Raw genomic sequence first — 14,117 nt, 5'->3', positions numbered from 1 at the left:
GGAGATTGTCAAAGCATCCTGGGGGGATAAGAGTTTGTTCATCCGTTAAAATTTCATTTGCTGCCTCCTACAAGATGAAGGAAGCATAATTGACACTCTTCCGTCCCCTCTGGCCATGTCTGCTTTGGTCTCTGGTTGCTCTGGGTCTCCTGCATATGTGGGTGAATGGCTTGCGATGCTTTTTGACATAACTTGCTACAATAGCGAGGTGGTTATTGAGAAAGAGAGGGAACTCTGTGTTGCAGAAATGGGGGGTAACTTGGTTGTTTACAGTAGCTGATGGTACATGTGTCAAGTTAAGCCAGGTTAAGCAAGGCAATTTTAGCTGTGATCGGCATAACCAAGTAGAAAAAAAAACTGTTACAGAAATTTTTTGTCAGTTTCACTTCCGCTTGTTGGAGGCCTTATGGAAATGAGGGGTAGTGATAAAGTATGTTGAAGTCCACTATTCTCAGAGAATTTATTTCATCTCATTTATGTATTCCTCAGCTTTATAAGTCATATCCTATAATTTAACAAAAAAAAATTTTTTTTTCCAGATTCTAGCTACATTGGAGACTGGTCATTTTCTAAAACTAAAGGAGAAGACTAGGAAGGGGTGATGAATTCTTTTTGAGTTTCGAGTTACAAAATAAAAGGTAAGTATTGATGATTTCACAATGTGTTTACAATACTGTTGAGACCAGCTGAAAAAGCAGCAGACAAATAACCAAGAGTTTTGGATATTTGCTCTCACAAAAAATAACACATACACTTCTGATTTCCTTGTGGGATTTTAAAAGAGAAACAAAACTTAGCATATTCTTTTAAAATAAGCTTTCCAGGTAGATGTACCTGAGGGTTAAGGTGAGAGTCAGCTGAGTCATTTATTTTTTTCTTAGACTGCATCCCTGGGACTGTTTTCCAGGCTTGGTCTGTATAATATCCCCTGACTTACAGAGAGATGTGAGAATTTCCAATATCTAAGTTAGAGAAAGACAGCTAAAGTGTAGGGACTTACTTTAATCACACATAAATTTGATGGAACTTAATCACCAGCGGCTGCCTTAGGTCTTTCCCCAGATCTAACTCACTTAAGCCCCATGACAGCTGCTAGCCCTACCTGGACATGCCCAGATCTCTTTGGCTGGATCCCAGGAGCAGCACCCTCTCCCAGCCTCCTCATCCTAAAGCTGGTCACCCTCTCCAGGTCAGGGATAGTCCTCGCGGGGTGCCCTTCTTCCCATTTCCCAGAACTCACAGCCAAAACTGAGGACCGTTATTAGTCCTCAGGACTGCCATTAGGATCACCAAACTTACTGTTTCCTCAAAAGGCTGTCTTTCCAAAATCTCTTGGCAATATTTTGTCGTTACATACAGTCACAGTTCCTCTTTTCCACTTCTCAGTGTATCCATTGATTTTCCTCCTCTCCTTCAAATTGCTCTGCTTAATGACTGGATTCATAGCTAAAAGGAAATCACTTTTAAATTCATATCGATCTACTTTTTGTTTTTTAAAAAGCCAAATTGATCTCAGGGCCCATAGGCTGAGGATATAAAAAAAAATATTAGGAGAATTTTTGCAACCTCTGACTGTCTAATGAACATGCTCCTGGAGGAGCATCTCTATTGATGAAGGCATTTCTATAGAAACTGCACACCTGTTGGACAAGGATTCTCCAGAAGAGGAGCCTGGCTGAATTTGGAACAAAGTTTTCTCGGTTCCAGCCAAAAGGAATTATGCAGTTTCTCAGTTGATAGCCCAAAGGAAGCAAAGTTGTGTGTAAATACACACAGTGTATTTAATTCACACATTTAAAAAAGTAAGCCAAGATATTCAACTAGATTCAGAGAAGGAAATGGCACCCCACTCCAGTACTCTTACCTGGAAAATCCCATGGACGGAGGAGCCTGGTAGGCTGTAGTCCATGGGGTCGCTAAGAGTCGGACACGACTGAGCGACTTCACTTTCACTTTTCCTGTTCATGCACTGGAGAAGAAAATGGCAACCCACTCCAGTGTTCTTGCCTGGAGAATCCCGGGGATGGCGGAGCCTGGTGGGCTGCCGTCTATGGGGTCGCACAGAGTCTGGACACGACTGAAGCGACTTAGCAGCAGCATTCAACTAGATTATTGCACATCTACTGAAAGGTGACTCTCTGATTCTCGAGTACATTTCCGGAAAAGCTGTTCAGGGAGAGAGTGACTCTGTGGGCATTTTTCCGTGTGATGAAGCCCTTCAGTGGGTGCAGGGTGGGATCCCAGAGGGCCCTCGACAGCAGGTGGGCACAGACAAAGCACACCCTGAATCAGGGTAATTGACCACTGGGATCAACAGAGGGGGACAGTGATGAAAGCTGATAGTAAACTGTCTGAAGTGGGTATGTAGGTTTTGGTGGGCTGTGAAGGAGACTATATGAGTTGATTATACATCTGACTGTTATGAGGGTCTGAACATGACTTTTGAACCCCACCTGCTCTGCCACCCTTGAACCTCTAGCGTCTGCCTCCCACTCCCGTAGCCCCCTTGACCTGTCCTTAGAGATGATGGGGGAGTAGTCCTTAATACATGAGAGAAAGCACAGTAGGGTCATCTTTCCTGAAAACTTCTATATATATTTGAGCCTCTGAAGGCATATTTGTTTGTGTTTTAACGAAGTCATGCTCCTGTTTCCTCCTCCAGCCTCCCTTATTCCAGCAAGAAGTGTTTTCTCCTCCTCCTTTCTGCACAAGCATCGCTGGGTCCTTGTCTCATGCCATTGCTCTGGTTCCTTTCACATTAATTATGTGGCAAGAGGCATTTCCTCACTTACTACTAGACTGTTAACTCCAGGAGGCAAAGGATTTCTTTCTGTTTTGTTTGCTACTTGATGTCAGGCGCCTGGAACAGTGTCTGGCATGTGGAAGGTGCGTGATAAACGATTACTGGGGTAAATAAGCTGGCGAATGCATCTTTCTGACCCAGATTCCTTAGGCTCAGGACCCGTCCCTTCATCCGTGAACTTCTTGCTGGACACAGCAGCTGGTCTCCTCACTGACCACTGGTCTGTGGGGTGTGATCACCCATGCCTGGTCCCCTTGGACGGCCTGGGGAGGGGATGTGCTGTGTTGTCACCACCTTGGTGACCTTAGGTTAAGCTGTCAGCTATTGAAGGCATTTCCTGGGTGCTTACAGGTGTGACAGGGAAGGGAAGCAGCCGCCATGGGGCAGCTCTGGTGTCCGTGGTTGGACCAACCCCTCCCAGGAAGCATCTCTGATGGATGGGCCATGGCCGATCGGAGATGTGGGGGCAGGAAGGGCGTGTGCTGGTTGTCACAACTGAGACTTCCCGACTTCCCCTCTGCTTGGGTCTAAGAGGAAGCCTGTGGTTAAGTCACGTGGTGGCAGAGTATCTGTCCCTGACAGGAGGGTTAAGGTGGCCCACACCAAGCCCTGCCTCTGTTTAAATACTTAAAGGAGGACAGACAGAGCCTGCATTGCAAGGCGTGGGATGTGATTTGCAGCAAATAAGGAGTCAGGCTGATGGAAAGTCAAATCTAATTCAGATGATCTAATGACATCTTTGAGGGGCTGCCCTGAGGGTCAGTTCTGGTTGGTTACGGCTTTTCCTCCCCAACCCCCCCAAACCCCACGATCACAAGGAGGAGAGCAGGAAGCCGACTTTCTCAGAACCTCTGTGCTAAGAGAGTTTATCTGGAAAGGACATTGTAGGTACAAGACTTACGCTATAAGGTATAGTAAGAGTTGCCTTCTGGTCAGCTGATGAGTAACTTTGAGAAGATCATGAGATATTAATGTCATAAAACTGTGGATTTCTGCTCCTGTCCTCCTCCCCTGCCCACTTCTCTTTCTTCTTGTTCATCATCATCATCATCATCTCCTTCTCCTCTCTCCCTCACACACACACACCCCCACCCCTGGCTGACACTTGAGAAACTGTCAAGCCTTTCCTTGTCAGGCTCTGTGCTGAGGTGGCTGGAGTCTCTCTCGTCATCACCAAGTATTTATGAAGCTCTCACTCGGTGTCATGTAATTGCTGCCAACTTATCCTCCTCTGCTTTGTGCGCCCTGAGCCTTGCTCTCCAGTTCCTCCATGCTCTCCTATTCTGTTCCCCCAGGGTCATCCCTTCCCAGCCTCCCTCATCAAATCCTAGTCCCTGCCCCGCCTCCACCTCCCGGAAGCCCACCTGGTTGCAGCCCTGCAGAGCCCCTGCTGCCCTCGCCTCCGGCCCCAGGAAAGCAAGCCCAGCAGGTGATGCCAGTCACACTGGGGGAATCAGGAGCCTAAGCCGTGACCACCTTGTCTCTCCCTCCCCTTGCCCATCTTGCACTGAGCTCCATCACTCTCCCAGGATGCACAGGGCACTTGTGATAACCTGACCCTTTGGCTATGGCCCCAGGGCTGACATGTAGTCTCAGCTTAGTATAATCAGCTCCTCTGATGCAGGCCTCCAGCCCCACCCGGTGGTCCCATGTCAACCCATGTGAGGGGTGATGGCACCACCTGGGAAGCCCTCACAGAGGGACCTAGGCTCACAAGAGAAATGGAAACATTCCTGTAGTTTTCACGTCTTGTGCCTAGAAGTGTTACTTGGGGGGGAAAGACATCTTTTTGGCATCTGTGTTCATGGGTTGGGGATAGCTGCTGAGCTGAGTGGACAGGGAGAATGTGTGAACCAGAACAGTGGGTGTCCAGATACTCAGGGTGTGTGTGCCCGTGCTCAGTCGTGTCTGACTCAATGACTCCATGGACTGTAGCCCACCAGGCTCCTCTATCCATGGGATTTCCCAGGCAAGAATACTGGAGTGGGTTGCCATTTCCTACTCCAGGGGATCTTCCCAATCTATCCAGGCATCAAACTCATGTCTCTTGTGTCTCCTACATTGGCAGGCAGATCCTTTACCTCTGTGGCACCTGGGAAGCCCTCACAGAGGGAGGCAAAATGATTCAGTCTCTTCCCTAAGTTTCCATTTTTTTCATTAGAGATTTTAAGAATGATTAAATAGCAGTTTTCAATACCCACTTGATCAAGGTATTTCAGAAACCTTTGATTTGAAAAGTTCTAAGTTGAGGGAGGCAAAATGATTCAGTCTCTTCCCTAAGTTTCCATTTTTTCATTAGAGATTTTAAGAATGATTAAATAGCAGTTTTCAATACCCAGTTGATCAAGGTATTTTAGAAACCTTTGATTTGAAAAGTTCTAAGTTGAGTGATCTTCAGTTTGGTGGACAGATGGCTTCTGATGACCTGGGGTGAACCCTTGTATAAGTCAGTAGGGCTAGTTCTCAAGAGATGCTTCCAATACCCAAGGATCATAACTGAGTGCCAGTAGGAGAAGAGACTTAGAAAATACGCTCCATGCAGCCACATGGGTGTTGCATCATAGCAGATGCCAGCTGCACAGGAGCCCTATGTGTGGCCAAAGGCCGTTGTCAAAAACAGAAGGGCTGGCTCTAATCTCCCTCACCAGGATCCAGCTCAGTGTTCCATAACCAGCTGCTCTGGCCCCTGAAGATGACATCTCAGGGCCCAGGGTCACCCTCCCTGCCCTGCCAGAGCCAGCCCACCTGGCTGTTCTCTCCACTTACTTTAGACAAGAGGAAATCTCTATGAGACTCTGTGTATAGTCTCAGAAACATGTCTTATTTTATTATCATGGCCCAAGACGACTTAGTAAGTCCTTAGGACTAAAGGTAAGCTGACTGTACTATTTCCTAAGTATCTGTATTTAACAAGTTAAATAGTCTTTGCTCTCAATGAGTTTATATCACACACACACACACACACACACACACGCCTACCCTTATACTTTGAACTTTGACTGATGATGTGTGTGTTTCTGTAACACAGGGAGTAACACAACAACAGGATGAGATGAATAAATCTTTACTATAACAAATCTTGTGTAACACTAGGGCAGGGCTGTTTTATCCATCATGAGAATAGAAGGATGGAGGAAAACGTATGGTTTTCCTTTCACCTGGAGGGGGACCAACTGGAGGAAAAATTAGTTTTATTCTTAGAAGAGTTGAGGGCATGAATAGAACATGGTTTGATGAATAGGAAATGGCAACCATGGTGGGACTGTTTGGGGAACAAGGTGGTGTGCCTCTGGGAGGCACCAAGGGACTTCATGGATAGGAGTAACATTCTAGTAAGTTGGAGAGCTGGTTTCTAGGGGTCCCGGTGTTTCAGGTTCTACTCTGGGTCATGGATGTGACCTGGACTTATTGAACTGATTGCTACAAAGTTATGTGTGGTAGGAAGAATCATGATTCCCCAAAGAATCATGGTTCACATCCTAATTCATAGAAGCTGTGGATATGTTAGGTTACATGACAAATAGGAAGGTCTCATCTGGCCTTGAAATGGGGAGGTTATCCTGATGGTTCAGGTGGTCCTACGTAATCACAAGGGTCCTCTGACGTGAAGGAGATGCAGGAGAGTCAGTGTAAGAGTGATGCCATGGGATAAAGTCTCTGGAGGAGGGGCCACAGGTCAAGGAAGGCAGGTGCCTCTAGAAGCTGAAAAGGCCAGGAAATAGATTCGCCCCTGAAGCTGCCAGAGGGAACGCAAACATGCTGACACCTCAATTTTTAGGCCAGTGAGACCCAATTCAGACTTCTAACCTCTAGGGCTGTAAGATAATAAAGTTATTTTAAGCCACCAAGTATGTAGTAATTTGTTACAGCAGTGATGGAAAACAATCCAATATGGAAACCTGCCTATACTGTGGAGATGTGAGACTCCCTTAGTTATTTATGAAATTTAATATAATGGAAAATTTATGAAAGATAAATAACTTGAAGAATTTTGTCAAAATGAATTATAAGATCTCTCTAAGCTAATCTGTTTCAGTAAAGTGAGGGCAAGAACTTTATTTCCTCACTATTATACCTTCACTGCCTAATTCATTTTTAAAATTCATTTTTTAAGTGAATAAAACTTCATTTAAGTCCATGAAGAAACAAAACAACCATTTTTTCAAAGAAATTATTTTATGCATAAGTGTGTCACTATTATTAGAAATCTTAAATTCAGACTCTTTTTATAGACCAAGAATATTATATTTTACATTATCACTCAAAGATAAGAGGTTTGGTTAGAGAATTTAATTTCTTTTATGTTGTTGGGTGTAAGCAGAAATCATTTTTGCTTTCTTGGGTTCTAGGAACTTCTTTCTACCTATGCATGGTTTGAGTGTTAACTTGCCCTTTGACTTATCAATAAAACTACTGTAATATGTAGCAAGCTGTAACCTTAAATCCATGACACCCCCCCCCCCCCAAATAGTGCTCATTATTTGTGAAAATTTAGTTTGGGAAACCTGATACTATAATACTTATCTATTATAAATGATATTTGCATGGGCTTTTAGAATTACAAATATTTATAGTGCAGATTTGCTATTTCTTGACTCACTTATTCTTTGAGAAAAATCTTGGCTAGGATTTTGCTATGTGCCAGGCCATGGGAAAACAAAGGTAACTAAAATATAGCACTTTGCAGAGGAAGCCACCTTCTCAATGGGAAGAAAAAGAAGTCTGTAGATAATGAGAAGATGAAATAGCCAATACTGAAATAATTCCCAGTGTCAAGAGTAGTAAACTTCCAACTCTGCAAGAAGAATACAGCAGAGAGGAAGAGACTAGAGGACCAGAAGGAGCCTGGCAGCTAGAAGGGACAAGTATTAATTGCCTACTGAATCCCCGCACTTTTACACGTAATTTTATCATTTTACTTTGCAAAATCACACAGAGTGGAAATAATAATCACTGTCTTCTGAGTCACTGATTTTAAAGCAGAGATGGGCAGAGTTTTCTGTGAAGGGCTAGATAGTAAATATTTCAGGCTATGGGGGCCATACTGCCCCTTGTCACAACTATTCAACTCAACTGTTGAGGCAGGAAAACAGCCACACAGAATATGGAAACAAATGAGCACATCTGTGTTCCAATAAAATTTTATTGACTACAATGGACAGTGGACCAGATCTGGCCCAGGGGTTGCAGTTCACTGATCCCTGTTCTAGAACAGCCATGATAGCTACCGTTTCATTTTAGAATATTTCTGGAGAGGGAGATGATAGGTTTCATTAGCTTTACAAGTGGGTCGGTGACAGTTTCAAAATGAATTATAGAATCTCACCAAGAAATAATGGCAGACTGGATTAATAATGGAGGTTCAGACAGACCCAGTTTTTGGATATTTCACATCATCATGGTTAATATTTAACAGACCTCTGAGAATCCAGATATAATCCATCTTTAGGTCATTATATGATGAGTCCAAGGAGAAAACCACACTAATTCAGTCTTGGCACAGGTTTTGACGCTGCGTAGGCATGTGTGTGTTTTAGCTCTGAGATTTTTTAAATCATGGAAATAAAGAAGATTTGTCTGGAACCACTGGGAAGAAATGAGGTAAATATCTGAACGGATGACCTGGGAGAAGCCTAGAGTGTAAAGTCTCAATACCGCTGTCTTCTGGAAAAAGGCAGAAACATCTGGTTAGTGTAACAATGAGGGGTGATGTGAAAGGAAACCTCACATCCAGATTAGACAAGCAGAATACATCTTGACATCTTAAAGCAACAAGCCAGAAAAAAAAATCTGTCTTTAATAGCTGATAGTGTGGGAAAAGTCACTAAATTCAGAGATTGAGTTTCTTAATTTGGTTTCTTAATCCTTTAGAGCAAAACAGTGAATTTTTCTTTCCAAGAGTATATCCAAGTGTATCTCTTAAGATACAGAGTAGTAGGAAAACACCTGGAAAACCATTATAGGACTTTAAAAAAACGTGACACTGGAAAGCTGTTTAGGTCACCTGTCCCAGCCCTAACGTGACTGAAAAGAGATTTTTCTCTTGGCTGATGAGAGGGAGCTTGGACGATTTGGTTACATTGGGGCGCTTATTTCTTTTGAGTAAAATTTTCAAAAATCAAAAGCACACAAAGTTTATAAGATGGTTTCAAGTGTAGATGGTTCCAACTGGATTGAAACATTTTTTCACCAACAGGAATCAATTAAAAAGATGTTGTCTCCAGAGGTCCCCATGCTTGGCACCCACAAGTGTGTTTTGATCTGGTTCCCCATCCGGCTCTGTACGGTTGCTCTTAAGACTGACTTGGAGGAAAGAGGGAGGAAAAGATGGAAAATATGGGAGTTGATATCTTCCTGGAAGACACTGTAGATGTCAGCAGACTGAATTGTTCCAACCAAAACAATGTAAGCTTTTCCTTGTGCTTTGAATCCTGGGCACAAATCTTGTCTTGGACGAGACAGATGTGATTCTGGGGACGTGCACCGCGTCCTGAGCTTCGGTGACTTTTCTGCTTGTCACTCTTACAGGAATCAGACACATTACTGCTGTGCATTTGTGTACTGTTTCTGGCCTCTTTCTAAGTTCAGTGGAACTTCATAAAACTCAAGAAATCTTAGGACAGCTTGAAGAAAGTAATCTGTAAAGTAGATCAATGTTTTACTGTGGATTATAGCCAACAAACAGCCTTTATGTTGAAGGCTTTAACGCGTAAGCTAATTAAAAAGTCTTACAAGTTGACTTTTCTTTCCCAACAGACAAAGCCTTTTTTTAAAAAGTTAATTAATTGGACTTTCCTGGTGATCCAGTGGTTAAGAATCCGTCTTGCAATGCAAGAGACACCGGTTTGATCCCTGGTCCTGGAAGATCTCATATGTCAGGGGGCAACTAGGCCCGTCCACCACAGATACTGAGCCCATGCTCTGGAATCCTGGAGCCGCAACTACTCAGCCCATGCGTAGCAACTACTGAAACCCATGCATCTGAGCTCCGCAACAAGAGAAAAGCCACAGTGATGAGAAGCCCGAGCACCCCGACCAGAGAGTAGACCCTGCTTCTCTTCACAACTAGAGAAAGCCCGCACACAGCAATGAGACCCCAGAACAGCCAAAAATAAACAAGTAAATAAATAAATATTTTTAAAGTTAATTAATTTGGTTGCACTGGATCTTCATTGCCATGTGCAGGCTCTTATTTGTGGAATGTGAGATCTAGTTTCCTGACCAGTTCCCTGCATTGGGTGTGCAGAGTCTTAACCACTGGACCACGAGGGAAGTCCCCAGACAAAACCTTTTTGCAATGTAAACATGGTAAGGAATATTCATACTCCACAATCTTGCTGACATTCTTTTCTTTTAGCAAGGGTTAAATAAGAGGGATCTTCAAAGCCTTGGTGCTACATTATAGAGAGCTTTGAAGTTTTTATTAGCTTCCCTGGAAATCACTGTTCCCTGGAAAGTTCACTAATGGAATATATAGTCTCTTACACAAATCCATTTCTTAGCTGTATAGAGTAAATTACCTAGTCGGTGGGGATTCTATGGCAAGATAAAGTTAATACCTAAACTGGTCCCCAGTCAGCTATTCCCATTGTAAAGCTTTTGCAGTCATAAGGTACAATGTTATTTGGGTTAAATTAACATTTCTGTATCTTAACTCACCTCTTGAACTCCCTGAAAGCAGCATAATATACATTTCCCAGCCAATCAAACGGCAGCTCTTATATATGGAACTACCTCTTCCAGCTCAGTGGGCGGTGCCATCCTGCACCCAGTGCCCCCTCGGCCCCTTCTCATCTCCGCATCTCCGCCTGTGTCACCACCCTGTCCAGAGCTGACTGTCTCTGCCTTCTTGGTGGCGGTGGCCTCCTATCAAGTTCTCTGCTGCTTCTTTCCCTCTTCCCCATCTACCTAACCCCCGAAGTCTATTTTCCTTGGAGCAACTAGACTGATTCTTTAAAACTGAATCAAGGTCATCCGTGCCCTCCTGCACACCCTACAGTGGCTTCTCGTAATTCCGAATCAAATCCCAAGTCCTTCTGTGGCACAGGCCTCTCTGATCCAGGCTCAGCTTTCCCTGTTCCGCATTCCTGCTGGCTTCCCAGGCAACTCCCTGTCCCTCGCTCTGCTCCGGCCACACCGGCCACCTTGCTAGTCCCGTGCACCCATTCAAAACTTGAAACTTCGCACTTTCCCGCTCCTGAACCACCTCTTCCTCCACATACCAGCAGCTTTCTGGCCAATTCTTCCAGGTTTCTGCTCAAAGGCAACCACCTGAGACCCGAGCACTTTATCTAAATGAAAAACCCCCATCCTCTTACCCGGCTTTTCCTTCCTTCCTTCCTTCTCTTACTAGTGGACATTCAGCTTATTATTGATTGATCACTTGGTTTATATGTTCATTTGTTTATTTATAGTTCATCTGTCCCTCCCAAGAGAAAGTAAACTCCATAAAGACAGGGACTTACAATGATGCACGTGTATCTTTCGTGCCTCACACATGTAGGCAATCAAGAGGTATCTGCTGGGTGTTGAATGAAGGAAAGAACCAGAGTCATTCACATTGTCTTTGGTCTCCATATATAGACCAAGTCATAGAGCAGTTTATGTGGTTCAAAATGCCAGTGATGTTTTTTATTTTCCTGCCTTAATAAAGTTTTCAATCCAATAGCCAGCGTTTATCTTAGATTTAGCTCTTGCCTAAAGATCTTAGCAGTGACCTTTGTCAGCCTCCAGTGTAGTTCAACATGTGAACATAGGTACCATATGGACACGAGGACCTGGACTTCCTGGTGATGTAATGGTTTTGTAGTGGCCATCCGTGTCCACGGACAGAGCCACTGGAATCTTACTTGCCTTGTTCATGATTAGCAGGCACGTATATAGCACAAGGAAAAAGAGCCAATAGGCACGTCTATTCTTAGTACGGTAGAGTTCCCACAATTATCTAAGCACTCAGAGGTTACTTTAAGAAATTTTGTAAGACTAATGGAGCTTTTTCTCCTACCAGTGAACTACTCATCATCTTCCTATAAATATTATATGAGAAGAAATCAGGGGTGGGAGTTAATAGAGGAAGTTAGATACACGGTCTGTAGAACCTTGTAGAAGATCCTAAGAGCCCCATTCCATGAGATAATTTTGTTGGCATAATTGCTTTGTGCTGCTTCTAAAAAGTCAGATGTATCAATGCATAATTTACATTCAGTAAAATTCGCTTTTTTAAAAAGCATATGGCTGTGCATTTTGATAAGTGCATACAGATAAGTTTTGTAACCACCATAATCAAAGTATAAATTTCCATCCCTCCAAAATGTTCCTTGGAATGTGCTCCACTGTAACTGCTCAGCCCTGACCCCTGGAAACCACTGATATGTTTTCTATCCTTATGGTTTTGCCTTTTCTATAATGCCCTGTAAATGGAATCATGCAGTCTGTCGCTGTTTGAGAGGCACCGATATGTTATTGGTAGTTTGTTCCTTATTACTGCAAAGTATTCCAGTGTGAATATAGTTTCTCTTCTCCCTTCAGTTCTGTGTTCCAGTCTCTTCTACTTGGATTTTTAATAACTTTTTAAGTAAGTATTTCAAACCTTCCCTGTTGCCCGAGTTCCTTTTTTCCTTCTCTGCACCAGTGCAGTGTCTTGTACCTAGCAGCTCTAAGTACACATCTGTTTGGTTGATCTCCAGGGGCAGTGATGGCAATTGGGGCACTTTTGTGCATGTGTAGCAGGCTCGTGGGGCATCTGTACAAGGTGAGTGAGCCCTACCCCAGGGCCGAAGTAGAGATTCCTATTATTTCTCTCCTGGCAGTAAGGCATTACCTGCAAGGCATGGAAGGTAAAGAAGGCAGAGCACCGAAGAATTGATAACTTTCAAACTGTGGTGTTGGAGAAGACTCTTGAGAGTCCCTTGGACTGCACAGAGATCAAACCAGTCAATTCTAAAGGAAATCAACCCTGAATATTCATTGGAAGAACTGATGCTGAAGCTTCAATACTTTGGCCACCTGATGAAAGAACTGACTCATTGGAAATGACCCTGATGCTGGGAAAGATTGAAAGAGGGAGGAGAAGGGGATGGCAGAGGATGAGATGGTTGGATGGCATCACCAACTCAAAGGACATGAGTTAGAGCAGATTCCAGGAGATGTTGACGGATAGGGAAGCCTGGCTTGCTGCAGTCCATGGGGTTGCAAAGAGTTGGACATGACTGAGTGAACAATGGGATATAAAACTGGATTTGAGCTGTCACAGTGGTGAAGATCCATCTTCCTATGAGGGGAGAAGTCAGACAAAATCTGTGGTTTTTATATGATATATAGATGAAGCTTGGAGACACCAGCCGTGAAAAGTGCAGAATCTTGTCTGAAGGATTTCTATCTCTTAAAGCTTTTTCGTTGTTTTTTTAATTACTTGTAAGCTTGGCATAGTGGTTAAGAGAGAGAAATCTGGAGACAGACTCTGCTATTAACCACCTATGTGACCTTGGGAACCTTTCAACGCTCTAGTTTCTTCATCTGTAGAATGGGGATAAAAATAGCAGTGAGGAGTGATGATAAATGGTTGATCTGTACATGGTGCTTAGAACAGCACCTGGCAGATATTAAGCTGTACAGGACCATTAGTCACTGCTGTTACTGTTATTAACTAACTTTATCCCTGGTACTCCTCTGAAAATGTGCATTTTACATGCATTTGTGACACTTTTCATGGATGTCAGCTTCTAGATACCTGTTCAAAGAAAGATTATGATTCAGTTAGTGGGGATTTGGGAATAAGATAAAATAGGAGTTTGGAATTAGCAGACACACACTACTGTATATAAAAGCGATAAACAACAAGGACCTACTGTGTAGCACAGGGAATTATATTCAATATCTTGCAATAACCTGCAAAAGAAAAGAATCTGAAAAAGAAAATATATATACACACCCATATATATATATATAGTGAAAATTTATAATAAACCTGCACACACACACACACACATATGTGTGTGTGTGTATGTATACATATATATACATATATATATATATTCTAACACAACTCTGTGGGCTTCCCAGGTGGTGCAGTAGTAAAGAATCTGCCTGCCAATGCAGGAGACTCAGGTTTGATCCCTTCTCAGGTGGGGAAGATCCCCTGGAGTAGGAGATGGCAACCCAATTCAGTATTCTTGCCTGGAAAACTCCATGGACAGTGGAGCCTGGTGGGCTATAGTCCATGGAGTCTCGAAGAGTTGGCTGCAACTGAGCACACACAACTAACAGCAACTAACACAAATATGTAAATTAAAAGAAATAAAAAACAATTAACACT

General features: G+C 43.4%; 1 protein-coding gene across 35 annotated transcripts in view; it reads left to right on the top strand.

Moving 5' to 3' along the window:
• SVIL (supervillin) overlaps positions 1 to 14,117 on the top strand; it is a 259,115-nt gene that overhangs the window by 44,005 nt on the left and 200,993 nt on the right. For all 35 annotated transcript variants that reach the window (XM_081553941.1, XM_081553947.1, XM_081553952.1 and 32 more), the window contains exon 2: positions 540 to 638. The gene's annotated coding sequence lies outside the window, so the exon portion shown is untranslated. The remainder of the gene's footprint in view (positions 1 to 539; positions 639 to 14,117) is intronic.

Source organism: Giraffa tippelskirchi, chromosome 13, assembly GCF_054371585.1.
Source record: "Giraffa tippelskirchi isolate mGirTip1 chromosome 13, T2T-mGirTip1v1.2.pri, whole genome shotgun sequence".
NCBI lineage: Eukaryota > Metazoa > Chordata > Mammalia > Artiodactyla > Giraffidae > Giraffa > Giraffa tippelskirchi.
This window is presented reverse-complemented; position numbering and strand designations above follow the sequence as displayed.